The 19,589-nt window shown below is 38.9% G+C and overlaps 1 long non-coding RNA gene across 2 annotated transcripts; it reads right to left on the reverse strand.

Annotated features, from left to right (window-relative positions):
- Positions 1-822: 822 nt before the first annotated feature.
- Positions 823-19,518, reverse strand: LOC144315266 (uncharacterized). 2 transcript variants are annotated; one of them, XR_013381010.1, is made up of 6 exons: positions 19,218-19,518; positions 18,401-18,478; positions 15,911-15,981; positions 7,191-7,278; positions 5,543-5,697; positions 823-2,685 (listed from the first exon to the last, which is right to left on the reverse strand). It is a non-coding gene; the product is annotated as an uncharacterized LOC144315266 (long non-coding RNA). The 2 variants fall into 2 exon arrangements; XR_013381011.1 differs by lacking the exon at positions 15,911-15,981.
- Between the last annotated feature and the right edge of the window lie 71 nt (positions 19,519-19,589).

Below are 19,589 nucleotides of genomic sequence, written 5' to 3' on the forward strand. Positions count from 1 at the left end.
AACATTTTATTTGTCTGAGTCCTCTGTAGATTATGAGTCACAATGTGATGTAGTCATTTTCATATCACCATGTGCTAACAATATTTAGCACACAGTAGACCTGAGATAAACGTAGCAAGGTTGGTGTGTATTTTCTTCCATTGGTATGACTAGAAAGCCTTCTGAACCTTTTACCGCTTGAGGGTTGCAGCAACCATGGAAGTGTACTGCTCAGATCTCTTGATCTTCTTAAAAGAGAAGCTTAAAAGGAGCACGGTGAGCCAACAGTCTCCAGCTGCAGTGTTTTGGGCTCTATCATGATGTATGAGCTGAAGACATGCATTCTTCTAGCAGCTCCTGGCAATGATTGAGAACTGGGGTATGTATATGAATGGAAGTAATGGGATCCACACATTTATGACCAACAGGGGGCTGGCCAGTACTTTCTCAGGACTGCTCTGCAGTCTGAGCCTCTTCCTACCCAATCCCCTTTCCTTCCTTTTCTTCTATCAGAGTTGGTAGACTTGCATCATGGCCTGAAGACCACTGTGTTTATTTCTGTTCCCTCCATTATCTTTCACAAGTATTATCTTCCAATAAGTCTCTTGCATTTATGTCTTGGTGTCTGCTCCTTTGAGCATCCAAACTGACAGAGCTATTACTGGAAGTGGTAAAAAAAAAAAAAAAAAAAAAAAGTTAGGTGGTAGGAGGGGCTTTGGGACCTGGATCCCTGATCACCATCTGACTGTCCAAAAGGATCTCAGCTAGAGTGGTATGTGGTTCACAGACAATTCTTGCAACAAATTGACAGCCCAGTTGGTAAAATTTCACTAGTTGTGGTTTTGGAAAATGCCCCACCAAAAGGAATGCCTTTCCTGGTGTGATGATTCAAGTACTGGAAAGGTATAGGGTAACAATGCACACAGGACAATGGAATTGGCTGGTTATTACTACATTGCTGTGACCTCCTACAGAGGGATAATGAGAAACTGAGGGTAGTTAACAAATAGCAAAAACATTAGTGTGTTAGCCAGAGAGCCTTTTGGTAGCTTAAAAAGCTCATTATCTCCTGTGGCGGATAATTAGATGAGGAGGTAATGCAGGTTCTGGTAGTTATATTCACAGAGGTTCAAATACTGAATTCTCAGCCAAAGTTCAGGTCTAATATAGTTATAGGGACATCTAGGTGAATATCATGGGGATTATGACTCTGTAGGCTTCCCTGAACCCTCAGAGCATGAAGCAGTTCACTACTCCTCCTATTAAGAGATTGCATCTCTCCTGTCGAGAAAGACACTGCAGACACCTTGCCACTGCAAGGCAACAGGTGGCTCCATCAGGAGCCGTACTTCCTTTCCCAGTTGCCAGACCAATTACCAGGGTTAAATTCTATCATAACTGACATGGGGATGGGGATGCTGAGCCTGATAAGGAAGGAGAAGGCTTATATCCCACAGGAGATGCAAGACTTAGCCAGTGTTTCCTGCCAGAGGTCATAGAGATGGATATGGAAAATGTTCAGAGGCTGGAACATAAAACAGACTAAGAAGCATTCCCTGACTTGGGGTTACTCTCTTAGGATATAGTTTTACATCCTGGAAAAGATTTTAGGGTTTGGGACAAACTCACGGCTAGAGTGAATCTTGGAAGCCCAAAGTTAAATGACATTTTGTCCACACCGAGCAGGACAAAAATGCCTGAGTTGCTGTAAGAGATAGTCTAGGAATGATTTAGGAGGGTTAGAATGGATGCATTATCAGAGGCCAGAACACTCACTGGAAGATTTTGCTCCATGGCAGAGCCAAGAGGTCAGACACTCTATTCATGAAGGCTATCAAAACTGTGCTAAAGACGGGGGCACAGCATCACCAACAAGTTCAGTGGTGGCTTTGCTCTGCAGGTCAGGGCTGACAATAGACGGGGCTGTCTTGGAATTTGGCTTATTAATGCAATAGAAGTGATGGGGTCCCAAAGCAATAGAAACCAGGTAGCAGTTCTTAATCTTCAGAAGCTGGTAAGATTAGGGAGCAGCCAAGGGGGGTTGACCTACAGGGAATTAAAGAGATATTTATTTCTTCCCAGAATCTTTGTTATGATGAGAAAAATCTTTGATTTTATTTTTCAGCCCTGCGAGTTATGGAATTTTTTGACTTTCTATATTTCTCTTAATTCTGTTTATACCCAAGACAATTCTTACCCGAATTCATACCTCTCTTGTAGTATCTTATTAAGTGCTGTCAGCAGAAGCCAGCTCATATTTCCCCATTTTGCCTCAAAATCATTCAGCTTGATCAGCTCATCAGGTACATTTTTTTTTGTCTTCCAGTTGATCACATGAGACAGTTTTACCACACATTTCACCACCTTAAAGCACAGCCACCTCTTCAGCTTTATTTAATAGTTTCCTTGAGCCAGATCCATGTAGTTTAGGTTTTTGCTAGCATAAGCACTTATTTCTAGGTCCAAATATCTGTACCAGTCAGATCTTGTGTAATAAACCATCCCCAAATTCAGTGGCATATAATAATAACCATTCATTATTTTGCTCACAAATCTACAGGTTAGCCCCTGGCTGCTCTGCTTCAGATTGTGTACCTGCAGAAAGGTTGTGATGGCTTTGCTTCAAACTGCAGGCCTGTGGGTCAGCCTCTGCTCCATGTGAGTCTTTTATTTTGGAACCAGTGGGTTACCCAAGACATGTTCTTCCTATGGCAATGGTAAAAGCCCAAGTGATCAAGTCCTACTGCAGACGCAGCTTAAATATGAATCAAGAATAATTAGAAAGCTAAATGCTCTATAAAACTTAAAAATATTGAAACCAACTTCCTGTAAAAATGACATCTTCCCATAAAAATATCACCCAGAAGTTTTTTTCTCTTTTCCTTTATGTCAATCATAAGATTCAAAGAACTATTTCTGTATTTATACCTGAACTCTAGTAGAATATAGTAAAAAGAGAACACACTAACTCATTCGTGAGGTTAGCAAAATTTGATACCAGTAACTAAACAGCAGTAGAAGAAATTATTATTCTAGGTCACTATCTCTTATGAATATAGATGCAAAATTCTCAAACAAAATATTTGCTAATATTTTAATATTCACTTCTGCTGCATGAAAAAAAGATAATGTGCAGTGACCAGTTTGGATCAAATTCTACAATGTGAGTGTAGTTTAACACGAGACTAGCAATTACTAAAATTCAGTGGATTAATGAATTAAAGGAAAAAGTAAAAAAAAATATGTTTCATATAGATGCAGAAAAAATGTTTTCTAGAATTTTGTACATACCCGTTATTTAAAAAAAATACTCTCAGAAAACTAGCAAAAGAAGGAAATGTCTTTAATAGTTAAATATAATCCATAAGAAGCCTAAAACAACCATGTTAGTTTAGTGGTGAAATGTTGAATTCATTCTTAATAAAATAGACAAAACAAGGGTGTTTATTTTCACCACTTTTATATAGCACTGCACTGAAAGTCCTAGCAGAACATAAAGGAAAGAAAACATAATAATAGGTAGAAGAATTAGAAAGTAAGAAACAAAAGTGTGATTTTTAAACAATTATGTTTTTGTATATGTAGAAAACCTACAATGATTTAATTTACTAGAATAATGAAAAGAGTTGAGCAAGGGTGTTAGATATAAAATCAATATATGAAAGTTAACTGTATTCCTGTACTCAGCAATACACGTTTAGAAAATGTAATTTTAAAAGGAATCATGTGTTCTGGCTTCTAGTAACAATAAAGTAACTTAGCTGAATTAATCTTTCCTCAGATAACAATTAGAAAATATGGGAAAAAAATGCTTTTAGAATTGTCCGAGTTTTTGGAGAAATAGGAGAGTTACCAAAAGCAGAAAGAAACTAGCAGGAAGTCAACTCTTGAAAGATGAATTGTGAGTTAGATATTTTAATTTGTGATGCTCCCCAATGCAGCAAAACTCACTGGGCAGAGAACCACAGCCTTATTGGCTTAATGTGTTAAAAAACAGAATTTGGGACAATTAACAAACAATAAAAATAAGTAACTAGAACATTAGGTGGGAAATCCTAGATGGTAAGGATCCCCAGAGAAGTGAACCCCCAAATCTGTGTATATAATCCACCAAAATCCTTGGATGACTATTTGCCTTCATTTCACAGGGGAGATTCCAAAAGGAGGTGTGATAAAAACATACAACAAAGAAAAACAGTGGAAACTGACACAATTGAGAAGAAATTTAAACTTCTATCCATAACAGGAGAGACAAAATTTGGAGTTTGAATGCAGCCAAATTAAAAAAAAAAAATCACTCCTGGGACATCTGGCTGGCTCAGTGGTTGAGTGTCTGCCTTTGGCTCAGGTCATGATCCCGGGGTCCTGGGATCAAGTCCCACATTGGGCTCCCATTAGCGTTCTTACAGGGAGCCTGCTTCTCCCTCTGCCTGTGTCTCTGCCTCTCTCTGTGTCTCTCATGAATAAATAAATAAAATCTTAAAAAAAAACACTCTTCAGGGTACAGTAACAGAATGTAGATCCCTAAACAATTTTCATAATGTCCAGTATCAATCAATTATCAATAGACAAGTGAAAGTAACAGAAAAATCTGGCCCATACATGAGAATAAAAGAAGTCAATAGACTCCAAATTCCAGATGATGCAGAAGTCGCAATGAGGAGATAGGGACTTTCAAGCAGCTGTTGTGAATATGTCCAAGAATTTAAAGAAAGATATATTCATAATGAACAGATGGGAAGTATAATCAGAGAACTAAAACTTATAAAAGAGAACATGGAGATTCTAGAGCTAAAAAGTATCTTTACCGGAATGAAAAATTTGTTCAGTGAGTTTGAGAGCCCATCAGAAATGGTGAAAGAATCAGTTAAGGTAGAGCTAGAACAGTAGAGGGAGAAGGTGGGGGATGAACAAAAATGAGTGGAGGGGAGCAGGAGGCACAGGAGTCCAGGTAGGGACTGAAGAAGTCACCGAGATGAAAGATATAGCAGAAAATTTCAATGGTACTGTGATAGCTTGAATGGTGACAGATGACAGCTATACTTAGAGTGAGCAGAATATAACATACAGAGTTTTCAAATCACTATGTTGTATACCTGAAACTAATGTAACATTGTGTGTCTGTTATACTTTGATTAAAGAAAAACTAAAACAATAGAAATTACACAATCTGAGAATTAAAGAGAAAAATATTCAATAAAAAGAAACGAAGCTTTACAGATCTGTGTGGCAATATTAAAAAATGAAATGTATGTGTAATTGGGTACCCAGAAGAAGAGGTAGAGAATATGACAGAAAAAAGGTATTTGAGGGATGCCTGTGTGGCTCAGTGGTTGAGCATCTGCCTTCAGTCAAGGGTGTGAACCCTGGGTCCAGGGATCGAGTCCCACATCAGGCTCCCTGTGGGAAACCTGCTTCTCCCTCTGCCTGTGTCTCTACCTCTCTCCATGTCTCTCATGAATAAATAAATAAAATCTTTAAAAAAAAAAAGAATGAAGGTATTTGAAGACATATTGGGTTAAAACTATCAAGACAGAACAGAAAATTCAAAAATATTAGGCACCTGGATGGCTCAGTAGGTTAAGTGTCCGACTCTTGATTTTGGCTCAGGTCATGATCTCAGGGTTGTGAAATCAGCCCCATGTCAGCAGTGGATGTGGAGTCTGCTTAAGATTCTCTCTCTCTCCCTCTCCCCCTACTCCTGCTTTCTCTCTTTCTCTAAAAAGAAAAAAACAAAACAAAAACAAAAAATATACCCACAATTACAGAGTAAATTGATTTTTGACAAAGACACCAAAGCAATTCAATGGGAAAAGAAAAGTTTTTTCAGCAACTGTGCTAAGACACCTGAATATCTATGTGGGGAAAAAATGAACCTCAAACCCTTACCAGAGAAAACAATTCACTTATAGATCCAAAATTAAAAGCTAAAACTATAAAGCTTTCCAAAAAAAAGTAGAAAGATCTCTTTACAACCTAGGGTTAAAAGTTTTTCTTAAGTAGTGAAATAGCAATTATAAAAGAAAGTAACAGATAAATCAGATCTCAAAATTTAAAATATCTAATCATGAAAATAAACTGTTATGTAAATAAATGATGAAGCATAGACTGGGAAAATATATTACACATAGACACACCATCCAGTGAAACTAGATTAAGAAGTTTTATCTTTCAAAAGACAGCATAAAGAAAGTTTAAAAGACAAGGTATGAATTTGGTAAGGATATTTCTAACACATGTAAGTACCAAAATATCAGTATCTAGAATCTACAAGGAACATCTCAAGAATAACACAACATCCATAAAAAAATGAATAAATTATAAGACGACAAAGATTAAGAATCCAATAGAAAAATGGGCAATCACTTCCCAGAAGCAGTCAATTAAAAAAAATCAACCTCTTTAGTAGGAACATACTCACTGAAACCTGAAACGATGAAATGTTTCACATTTTATAGATTGACAAAGAATTTAAAAGTCCAACCAAATCAACTTTGACAAGAAAGTGGATCAATTAGAACTCTTATACACAGCATGAAAAAAAATGAATATTGGCACTAGTATTTTGAAGAAATAGTGTTATCTTGTGTACTTGAAAACACACATGATTTTTAACTTAGCATCTCTCTTCCCTGCTGTATACCTAGGAAAAACTCTGGCACATACCATCAGGAGACAAGTACAAGAACGTTCATTCTAGTAGTCTTTGTAATGGCAAAGTATTAAAAGCAGTTCAAATATTTATCGGCTACAGAATGGATATATTGTAGACCAGATGGAATACTATACACCAGTGAAAACAAACGAACTAGGGCAAGATACAGCAACAGAAGCAAAACTCAGGAAAATGAAACTGAACAACAAAAAAAGCAAGGTCCAGAAATGTACAATGGGATTCTATTAAAAAAGGTCAAAAAACATGCAAAACTAAAGGATATATTAGAAAAGTAACTTAAAAATATTAAAAAGTAAAAGCAAGAGACTAATAAACAGAAGATACAGGGCAGTGATCTCTAAGAGAATAGGGGAATGGACGAGGTTGGTAATGGGTGCAAAGGTGGCTTCATGAGTAATGGAAATGTTCTATCTCTTAAACTGGCATGTGAGTATGTGGATGTATTCACATATGCTAAGAATATTTATGTTTATATTCATGCTCATTCAATAGTAAATATAAATATAAATAGTAAACAAAAAACACATATACATACCTCTCTCTTGGTAATGTTTATTGACTTTATGGCATTCACCACGATCACAGTTCTGGAACTGGAGACTCTGGGGTATGAATTCCAGCTCCTGAAACAATTTAATGGGGCTTTGTATGTTATATCGTTTTCCTGTCTCTCAGCCCTATTTACTTTTTCACTTCACAACCTCCCCTCTCCCCTAATAGCACAAAACCAAACCCTATCACAAAGTACTTAGGCATTATCAAAAGAAATGTTAAGAAAACTTAAAAGTGAACTTATTATCCTTCTCTTGGAAGGTTTTGAGATATGTTTGTTTTCAAGGCTCTCACTAGTGGTTGGGCTGTCCCTTGATATAACTGGCCAGAACTCACACTGGAGTTGAGGCTTTGACTTCTTAGCCTAGAGATAGAACCATTGCAACCATACAAATCTCTTTTAATGTACAGCCCTAATTGATAAGGTCTATACAATGGAACGGTGATAAATAAAATAGTTGTATTATTATGAATATTCTAAGGTCAAAGGAAATGCTGGTATTACTAAATATCCATATTTTTTTATTATTTTTTATTATTTTTAAAAATATCCATATTTCATAGGTAAAGAAATGTAGGGTGTTAGAAGAACAGAAAGATATTGTCCTGGATTATAAATGGGAGCAGAATGTAGGTCAAGCTATGCTGACAGCAGGTAGGCCCCTTAAATAGGATTAATATAGGTCATCCAGATTTATGTCTCCCTAATTATTTTTTCTCTTTTGCTCCTCTCTCTGTCTCCTTCCTTCCTTCTTCCTTCCTTCTTTCCTTCTGCGTCTACCTCCCTCTCTCTCCTCTGTCTTCAGAACAAACAGAACAAGGGCAAGATGTACCACTGCTCGGGCACTAGGTGCTATAGTGCTACACAGAGTGGTAAAAGCAATCAGCAGTGGTGCCAAAGGAGTGCTGGAAAGTGACAAGAAACCATTACCAAAAGTGAGAAAGAGGATCATTCGATCTCTAGTGTTTTTGTTTTTGCTTTTGTCTTCTGTATCTAGAAACATGACCTTCACACTGAAAGAAATAGAACAAACACAACCCAGGAAGAATTAAATCCCAAGAGAGGTATGGAGCCTACCAGAGAACCTTGACACCTTGAAAGAGTCAAAGTCCCCAGGTTCAATACACCACTGGAGTTCTGATAGAACTGGTGTTGGTCCTTACCAAGCTGTTGTTCTGCATCTGGGACCAAAAATATCAGCTGCCCACACTGGAGAAGTAGGAGCTCTGCTATAGAAGCTCAAGATTAGGTGTTATTAGTTGACTGCATGCTGAGTGTGCATCTAGCATAACAAGAGATACCAAAGGGACTAATGTAGTCTTAGGCTGAGCTGATAGGAACGTGATGCCCAGACAAAGAGGGTTTAATCTCCCTCTGTTTATTGCTGACATTTCGAGAGAAACATTGACACGCTCAGTATGCTCAATCAGAGGAGGTTAAGTAAATTGCTGGGAGGACTGGAGACCACAGCACAAGAGGACTAGGTACTGGGTGTGTTTATGATCATGAAAAAACACAAGCCTTAGATCTGAGGAAGGAGTCCAATAGCTGTCCTCCAATATTTCAAGGATTGTAAAGTACAGAAATGATGAGACATTTTGCATAAGCTTCAAAGCATAGAACCAAGACCAGTGTTTGGAAGTTATGGGGAAGGAAATTCTACTCTGTAAGAGAAATTCTAACAATCTCTTAAATTTATGTGATCTTGTACAATCCACGTATATTCTCCTGTGCATCATCTCACATTAGGAAGAACTCCTGAACAATCGGTGATTGAATCAACGGCCAGGCAGGTTTAAGCAGGCTAATGAATCACATTAGACTGGATGGACGAAAAGATCGTTTCTAACTCAGACTGTGAATCAACCGAGAGCTACTTCCAAGCCAGCTTCTAAAATGAGAAGAAACAGGGAACAAAAGCAATAGGACCTGTAGCAATTCATCCTTGTCTGTCTCAACTCACACTTTTCAAAATAGAAAAAAGTGAAAAGATCTATGTCTGTGTTCACCATAAGGTGAAATAGGTTGATTAGGCAATGTTTTCCCCCATGTTTTAGGGTATTTTGGAGGATGTTGACCGCATCTTTTCTGGTGCTTTCTGCGTTGGTAGGAAGATGGACCATGGCACCCTTGAGTTCCCTTCTAACACCAAGATTCTCTGAAAGCTACATTTCACATGTGGCTCTGTTACTTCCTAAAATGGCTTCAACGAAGTCATTTTTACTCTCTGGGTCTCAATTGTCATTCTCATTAAATGAGATATTGTGATTTTTTTTTTTTTTAAGGGAACTCACATTCTACGATTATAAGATTTTGTGAAGGAATTGGGAGAGCTTAATTTTTCCACATTCTATCAAAAAATAATTGATCTCTGGGGCACCTGGGTGGTTCAGTGGTTGAGTGTCCGCCTTTGGCTCAGGTTGTGATCCCAGAGTCCTGGGATTGAATCCCACATCGGGTTCCCCTCAGGGAGCCTACTTCTCCCTCTGCCTGTGTCTCTGCCTCTCTCTCTCTCTCTGTGTGTCTCTTATGAATGAATAAATAAAATCTTTTTTAAAGAAATTGATCTCCAAGTTCTGGTCCTGGTAAGATCAAGGTAGTTTCTGAACTTTTTCCAAAACTCTTCCTGAAAATTAGGATAGTGTGAGGAAATACATAGGAGTTATATATTTAAAAATACTAAGTGATAAGAACCCCCCTAAACTTTAGAGTAGGTGGGATCCAAACTGCATACAGCAATGGCACCTAAGGACGACTGGGAGGGGGCAGGAATACCTGACTATTCAGAAGGTGGGAGGGGAACGAGATGAGGAAAGGTAAGAGTGGCTCCAGGGAAATCTCATGTGTCCGCTATAGGCTATGGAAGCCCAAGTCACCTATGAATATTCACCCTCAAGAAGAGAAGGCCTTTACCTGGAGTCAAACTCTGAAGAGGCCTGAGAATAACTGTGAGCTGGAAGTTTTAATATGCTATGAATTGCAGATGAAAGCAAACACCTCCATGTTGCATTGCCAAGGGACCCAGCCATGCTGGAGTAAAGCAAACTCTTGATGAACTCCAAAGTGTCCAGCCAATATCCTTTTCCAGAAGTATAACATCTCACTCTGTGGGGGAAACTGCTAGAAGTAGGTGAATTGAGCAGGGCAGTAACACTGGACAGGTGAGAGGAGGGGATGGTGGCTCCAAAGGAATCAGATCACGGAAAGTAACAGAAAGACAAAAGCATTCAACTAAGAGTGAGAGAGAGAGAGAGCATGAACAGGGGGAGCAGCAGAGGGAGAGGGAGAAGCAGACCCCGCTGAGCAGGGAGCCCAATATGGTGCTCGATTCCAGGACCTTGGGATCATGGCCTGAGCTGAAGGCAGATGCTTAACAACTGAGCAACCCCGGCATCCTGGTTTTACTCATATCTTAAAAGAAAAAAACATTATTCTGATCTTAGCAAAGCAAAATCCATGCTGCCCTACAAAGCATACTAAGAAAAATAAGTGAATCAGAAAGTTAAGAATCAAACTATAAAGATACACCCGTTGATTGGAAGTAAAAAGAAAGCTGATGACATGATCTTAACATCAGAAATATAGATTTCATGCCAACAAACATTGTAAAATATGAAAGCCATTTTATGAATTTAAGGAGTACAATTCATAGTAAAGATACAATAATTACTAATATCTATGCAGGAAGTAAAATTGCAACATTGATAAATCAAAACTACAGGAGATAAAAGAAGGAATGGACAGACAGTAATAACTTAAAATTATTATCACATCTCCTTCAAGCCAAGGGGATTAAAAATTATTAAGAATATACAAGACCTAAAAAAATTAATAAGGTAGTTCATATAGCAGTATATTTAACTGTAAACCAATAATAAATAAAAAAGAATACATTGTCTTTTCAAGTGCATTTGGGTCATTTACAAGCACTGAGCATGTATTAAAACAGAAAAACTTCAGTTAATTTTAGAAAATAAAAATCACAAACCAGACTTTTTGACCAAAGCATGTAATTAAACCAGAAATAATTTAAAAATTCTCAAAGTTCTCTATTAAAGACTCTTGGGTGAAAGGGAAAACACAAAACGAAATTGTAGAATTTCTAAAAGTAATAATGAAGATATATATTTGGAAAACTCAAGAGAACCAATGAAAAACCCTATTATAACCAATAATAGACTTCAGGAAAAGAGCAGGATATAAAATCAACTGATGGAACTCAACAATCATGTCATAAACAAACAGTAACTGTTTTATTAAACTAGAAGTTTAATAAAAGAGATATCCATTTATAGCAACAACGAAAAAGAAAAAAATACCCAGGCATCAACTTACTAAAATGTGCAAAACTACTTTTTAGAAATCTTTTATGCATATCTGAAAGGTACAAAAGTGATATAAATAAGTGGAAAGCTATTCCATCAAAAATGATAAGAAAAAAGGATGATAGATATAGCAAGTACGGTAAAACCTTAATGATTGTTGCATACGAGTGACGACTATGTCAAGATTGATTTTACTATCCTCTCTACTATTTTGTACATTTGAGAATTTATAATAAGGTAGCTTAAAATAGTTAATCCTGGTGTTAAAAAAAGAAAAGTATTTAGGTTCTAGCTCCATGCTATCAAAGCACACCTAGATTAATTATATGAGTTAATTAAATTGATTTGATTAATTTTTTACAGTCAGACTTAGTTAAGCTCAACTGCTTTAGAATCCCTTCTTAATATAAAGTTAATTGTACAGCCATGTATTGGATACTTTAAAGTGGTAGCTATTTCTCTCTACTCTCTTCCAATTTTGGCCAAATGAGGAATCCCATTTCTTCCTGCCTCAACTTCCTAAAACTATATAAGGTGAGTGGAGAGGCAGAAAGAGAACTTCCCAGATCCACAGAACTGCTGGCAGGTGGCCCCCAAGTTCTCAGACTGGGAGGGATCTTCCAGAACATCCTACTGTAGGTTCTACACGGGGTCATGTGAAATCCAGATTAATGTCCAGGCTTTTGCCTATTCTCCTCTGAAGTGTTACCTTTGGAAAGGTAAACCTGCTCAAATAATCCTAAAAAAAAAAAAGAAAAAAGAAATAAAAAGAAAAAAAAGTCTTGACTACTACATCCCATGCTTATCCCGACTGAATAATTTTACTTTTCCTTGGAGCTAATGTGTGTTATTCCTGAAATAATAGGCATTAATGCTATTAAAATGACCTTCAACAAACCAAATCAACCCAAAGCAACAGAAAGTAAGACAAGAGCTAACTTCTTAGAACTGGACAAAGCTTGGTCTCCTCACCCTTGCCCGGTATGTCTCTAATATGTCCTTTTTATTGATATTGTCTATCATATATCACAGCACTACTAAGGCCCATAATCCAGACAAACCAAGAAAAAAAGAAAATTATAAAATGTAAAATTTGTTTAATGTTGTTTAGTTTCCAGAATGTTTTTAATATACTTCTTTTTTTAACCCTAACAAAAGCCTTAAGAGCTGGGCATTATTTACTTTCATTTTATTTATTTTTTAATGGATAAAGCCATGCTGGAGGACCTTGAGCTTTGCCCAACATCAAAAGCTAACATGTGATAAAGCCAGAATTGTTATTTTGCATTCTGTGCTCATCCTACAGTAATATATTACCACTAAACTAGGTACTCATTAATCCCTGAGAACATTATGAATTGAACCGCCCGATTTTGCTACCAGACTTCCTTCTTCTACTTTTTTTTTTTTTTTTTAGATTTTTAAAAAATGATATATTTATTTGAGAAAGAGAGAGACAGGGAGAGAGAAAGAAAGAGAGAGAATGAATGAGTGGTGGGAAGCAGCAGAGAAAAGGGAGAAGCAGACTGTTTTGCTGAGCATGGAGCCTGGCATGAGGATTAATCCCAGGCCCCCAGAGATCATGACCTGAACCAAAGGCAGACGCTATCCGACTGAGCCCCCAGGCACCCCACTACCGACTCCCTTCTTATGAGACTCCATTTTCTTCCTCATCCAGGGCTCTCAAAATTCCATTTTCTTCCTTTCTTCCTTCCTCTCTCTTTCTTGCTTGAATCCTTGAAGCTTGATTCCTTGAAATTCTTCTTGATTCCTTGAAGCTTATGTGCTCTCTTTCCTTTGAACCAGCAGAGGGCATTCTGTGTCTTTCGGGTCACTTGACATAGTCTATCTGTTGTGTCATTCTCGGCACTCTTGCCTTACAGGCAGAGCCTACATCTCTGTCTTATTCATCTTTTTGTCCCTTCCATGTTGCAAGTACATTGGCATATAGAAGGTGTTATACTTAGCAAATGTTTGGGAAACTACATGAGAATTTGGTTTAAAGTAATTGGAAGACCCGCCTTCCTTCCAAAAGCATTCTTTGTGATAAAACTCATATGGTAAGGAGAAAGCATTTTCGTAATAAGTAGACAGATTCATGTGAAGTATAAAAATAAAATAATACTGCCGATAGTTATAATCAGTGATATAATAATAATGGTAATCTTATAAGCTTGAATTATAAGGTTCCTTCCTTTCAGATTATAATAATTCATATCAGCCTCATGCATTTTCTCAATATGCCTGCGAGCCAAGGAAAGGGTTGAATGGTATAGATTAGAAATTTAAGAATGGGAGCCTGGGACTCCTGCTTGTGTTGGCGGGCCAGCTCCTCCACTTACTTATTTTGTTTTATTTTTTTATAAAGATTTTATTTATTTATTCATGAGAGACACATACAGAGAGAGAGAGAGAGGCAGAGACACAGGCAGAGGGAGAAGCAGGCTCCATGCAGGGAGCCTGATGTGGGACTCGATCCCAGGTCTCCAGGATCACGCCCTGGGCCGAAGGCGGTGCTAAACCGCTGAGTCACCCATGCTGCCCTCCTCCACTTATTTGAACAAGTTATTTAACTTTCTGAGATCTCAGGCACCACTCCACCCTTTACAAAACTGGGATAATAAAATGACAAAATTTGCAAGTTCATTGTGAAGAATAAATGAGATTAAATAGGCAAAATTCTTGGCACAGCTTCTGGTGCATAGTAAGTGCTTATTAAATGGTATCAATAATTATTGTTATGAGTGAAGAGCATGTGATCTAAGGCCCATGATGATTAAGTGGCTTGCTCAAGATGGTATAATGAAATCTAACTGGGACTCAGGTTTTGCTCATAGTCTCCCACTGTGGCTTGTTCCTCTCCCACTTCCCTGCTCACTATCCACCTTAGCCCTGGATAACAAAGAATTTGTTTGGCCTTTGTCCCCACGTCCTGGGAGGTAGGCTCTAAACCTTGGAGTTTCCCAAGTAAGAGGAGTGTCTATGCTATTCAAGGTGGGACCTGATCGGTTTTGTTTACGAGGTAGTTTACGTGAAGAAGAAGATCCAGGATGGTGGCTGGCCATGCCAGAAAGACCAATCACTGATGTGAGAGGTTTAGGGCTTTGAGCCACTTTGATATCAGACCTTCAGGGAGGGGAGGGGAGGCTAGAGATGGAGTCACATGACCGATGATTTAATCAGTCATCCCTACATCATGAAGTCCCAGTAATATTTATGGACACAGAAGAAGTCTGAGTGAGCTTCCTTGGTGGTGTACTCCACACACTGCGACACATTGATGTGTCAGGAAGGATGATGCATCCTGACTCCACAGGAGAAAATAAAGGAAGATTGGTGTTTAGGACCCTTCCAGACATTGCTGTACGTGTCTTCCCTTCAGTTGTTTCTGATCTGTAGCTTGTTGCCATAATGCAATTATAATACTAAAAATAGTGTTTTCCTGACTTCTGTGTGTCCTTATAACATATTATGGAAGCCTAGGGGAGAGCGGGAACCCCTGAATTTGTAGCCAGTTGATCAGAAGTGAGGGAGACCTGGGGACCTCAGCCACCCTGTGGCTGGTGTCTCAAGTGAGGACAGCTATGCGGAGGACTTTGACCTTAACCCATAACGTTTGACTCCTCTGGGTAGCTAGGGGTCAAATGCCTTGCTCTCCCCTTTACCCAGAACCTCAGTAGGAAAATCAATGTTTCATAAGGCACGTACTTTGCAATCTCAGACTCAAAAATGAGGTTTGTTTAAAATCTATAAGTTTATTTCTTGTGCATTTTGGGTGCATAATGTTGAGATGTGGTCATTTGGCTCTCTACAGCTGTTCTTTTAGGTAATGCTACCCACCTGAGCCCCAGGCACCCCACTACTAGTAGTATTGAAGTAAGAAAAAAAAAAACACCTGGACAATCGCTCATATCTCTACTAATCTATCAGACACTCTTTTCTTTCCAAAAGCCCTCTTCAACCTCCAAACAAATTAATTCATCTGCATAGTGAGAGGAGGAGGAAACCAAGCAGAGGCCACCCCCGTGAGGGACACCAGGAGGACATTCACCAGGACAGCTGGTGTGGTTCTTGACAGCCTACTGGGGGAATAGCCCACTCAGCCACAGTATGGCAATCATAATTAGCACCCTGTAGCGGCTTGGGGCCTCAAACCCACCCGAATCTGTTTGCAGCATTTCACGATTTACTGAGAACAGCATCTCTTATACTTAGGTAGCTGCTTCCCTCCTGTCTGCTCCGTTGGCTCTAATGTATTTAGATAGATTCTTCTTCCATGAGGCAGAGCCCAAGTTCATTAGAATCATGCGTTCTGCTTCAAAACCTCCCTTAATCTCCCTAGGTGCTCTTTGGGCTTTACCAGTTGTATTCACTAACCTTGGATGTGGGTATTTAGGAACAATGCTAATGTTCTTAAATTGCTTTGCAGTCTCCTCTCCTGGATTATACTGGCAGGCAAAAAGAAAGAAATACCAATTAAGCCCCAAGAGCCATTTTGCAAATGCTCTTTTTCTTAAACCAGGGAACTGTCTGACTGCGAACCCAAATGGAAAGGATGCAGGATGGTGCTGGGATGTGTTATGCATGTTGACTCTTTTCTTTCAAAGGGATCTAATCTTTTGGAGTGGGCATTAGGTAATGCTTTCAATGTATTAGTAAGGGCCAAAAAAAAAAAAAAAAAAAGAGAGAGAGAGAGAGAGAAAGAGAGAAGACACTTCATACGTTTTGGATAATACCATGTTGATGCTTTAATAATACTCATCTTAAAAGGGTATTTGTTATTCATTATGTACAGTGCATTTCAGAGTTTTGTGATCCATTAACTCCTTCTCTGAGCAGACTGCAGACAGTTTTAAAACCTTTCTTTTAGGAAAACAGCTTCAGCCTGGGTATTAAACTTGCTCAGGTTATAGGGGTGACTTGGGGGTGCTGTGATAGAGCAGTGTAAGTAGTAACATTGGCTGCCTGTAGATGGGGAAGTAAGTGTCATGGAGACAGGAGTAAAAAGTAAATACTTTGTCATTGGTGTTGTGTTTTGTACCATGTCAGTATATCAACAATTTCAAATTTTAAACATAAATAAATAAATAAATAAATAAATAAATACCATGTCAGTATATCAACAATTTCAAATTTTAAACATAAATAAATAAATAAATAAATAAATAAATAAATAAATAAATTTATTTTGAGGTGATAAGAAAAATGATGCGGTCACTGTGGAAAACAGTATGATAGTTCCTCAAAAAACTAACATCAAATCCCCATCTGGTTCTGCAATTTCACTTCTTGGCACATACCTGAAAGAACTGAAAGTGGGAATTCAAACAGACATTTGTACACCCATTTGAACAGGATATTACTCACAGTAACCAAAAGGGGGAAGCAACCCAAGTGACCATGGATGGATGAATGAGGAAATAAAATGTGGTATACACAATAGAATGGAATATTATTCAGCCTTAAACATGACAATAAAAATTTGACAGAGGCTACAACGTGGATGAACCTCAAAGATATTATATAAGCCAGTCCCAAAATGGCAAATATTGCATAATTCCACTTAACGGAGGTCCCTGGACTAGTCAAATTCATGAAGTGAGAAAGTAGAAAGGTGGTTGTAGGGGCCAAGAAGGGAGAAATAGTGGGGACAGTATTCTCATTTGGGAAGATGAGAAAGTTCTGGAGGTGGATGGTAGTGACGGCTGCAGAACGAAGTGAATGTACCTAATGCCACCCAACTGTACGCTTAAAAATGGTTAAACTAACTCATGTTATGCTGTTCTTTTAGAAAAAGAAAAAGGAGAAATGTAAGAAAGATTTGTTGTTTTCCCCATTGGTCACTGCACTCACATTTTGCCTTTCCCCATTGTTCCAAGATGGGCAACCCCCATCTTCTCTCCCTGAGACCTCAGCAAACCCCCAGTTCAGCATGGCATTTGTGGAGTGATGGGTAGAAAGATTCAGCAAAAGAGAATGTTCTACTTCTGTCTAACCAGGCAAGCGAAGACAAGCGTCGGGAGGTAGTTACTGGGGACCTCCTCAGGACCTCACACGTGCTAGGAAAAGCGAGGCCATGGAAATGTGATAGTTGCATTTTGTTACTTCAGTTTGTGTGATTAATAACAATCAAAACTAGATTCCTACTGTGTTTGGGGCACTGTGTTCGGTCCTGGAGACACGGAGCTGAAAAGCCAGGGTCAGATTTTGAGGGTTGGACATTGAGGGTTTGACAGTCAGATTCGCATACTGGTAATTAGAAAGTTTTTTTTTGTTTTTTTGGTTTTTTGGTTTTTTTTTTAAGAAAGGTTTTTAAATAGGGTGCTGTGGGTGCACAGATAGGGACCATAGGATTCTTCAGGCCTGACTCTATTGAACTTAGAAGTTTCAAGATCTTGCAACAAGTCTAATGAACGAATGTTTTTGGAATACCTACTATGTGTCAGGTGCTGACCTAAGTTCTGTGAGTGATTCGGATCACATATATGTGAGACTGTGTTCCGTTCCTCAGGGAGCTTACTTCTGGTTGTATGAAGACGAGTCCAAAAAGACAATAGGGCAGCATGTAACTGTGTGGGATACATTCTTAGCTTTTCCAGAGACTAGAGAAAAGATAGATCAGTAAGGGCTGGGGTTGTCAGGAAAAGTTTTACTGAAGAGGTGAGACCAGAACTGGAGCCCTGGGGGTAAAGCAGAATTTCAACTGGTAGAAAGTGGGGACAGGAGAGACAAGCGAGCATACAACATACCCATAATTACCCGAGTAGACAAAGTAGGTTTGCCTTTCCTGTATGACGCCACTAAAAGCATCCTACTAGCATAGGCTTCTGTTAAGCAGGGACACTTGTTCATGAATTAAGCATCTACCATATGTCAGCCACTGTTCTAGACACTGGAGGCATACCAGTGAACACAAAAAGCTCACGCCCTCAGAGAGTTCATGTTCTATTGGGAGACACAAAGAAATAAAATATATCTGATACGTGTTCTGGCTAAAAGCAAAGTAGGGCATGGGGTGACTATTGGACAGGCTTGTGGGGGAGGGTATTAGGTGTCCCATCAAGAGACAATTTCAAAGCTTCTGAGATGTTTGGGGATCCATCCTGCTGCAGATGGCAGCATGGATTCCATCTCCTGTGGTTTCCAGTCCCCAAAGTCTGTGAACTTTGAGCCCAAGAGAATGTTCCACCAGGTTTCCTACTGCTATGAAAATGTAAGGTGATGACAGTCTCAGAGACCATATATCTTATCCTGAAAGGACCCTTCTGTGGCTTCTTTACTGGGGAATACTCGAAGAGGGTGTCCTGATGCCAATTTTCTGATAGTAACTGAGTGTCCTAAGATTAAACTCAATGATGACACTAAAATACCGAAGTTAGGCTCAGACTCCAGGAGCTAAATAAAGGGGAAGGTCCCCAACAGGATTGCCCTAGGTTCAGATGCCAGCCTTAAGTTCCTAGATTGCCCACACTTCTGTCTAGTTGACTACAATTCTAGAGTTTCCCATAGCCTCCTCTGGTTTGGTAATTCTCCAGAGTGACTCCCAGGACTCAGAAAAGTGCTACACTTCTAGTCACCATGTTATTCTAAAGGATGCAAATGAACAACCAGATGCAGAGATACACAGAGTAAGGTCTAGGAGGGTCCTGCTGCCGGAGCTTCTGCTCTCAACCGGGAAGCTCACCTGGGGTTTGGTGTCCAGAGTTTTACATGGAGTTGTGTTAAGTAAGCATGTTGGTCGGACCAATGACCATGTGGTTGAACTCAACCTCCTGTCCTTCTTCTCTCCCTGGCATTTGGGGGTGAGCCTCTAGGTTCCAACTGTGTAATCACATACGTTGTCTTTCTGTAGGGGTCAGCGTCTCTCCTAAAAGTATCTAGGGGCCTGCCATGAAATCACCTCCTTAGCATAAACTCAGATATATCAAAAGCGCTCCTTGTAAATAAAAATACTCCTACCACTGTAGAAATTCCAAGGGCTTTCCAAGTTCTGTGCCCAGAACTGGGGACAAAGACCAGATACACTCTTTATTGCGTCACAGCTAGCAATAACTCT

This window comes from Canis aureus, chromosome 6 (genome assembly GCF_053574225.1).
Source record: "Canis aureus isolate CA01 chromosome 6, VMU_Caureus_v.1.0, whole genome shotgun sequence".
Classification (NCBI taxonomy): domain Eukaryota; kingdom Metazoa; phylum Chordata; class Mammalia; order Carnivora; family Canidae; genus Canis; species Canis aureus.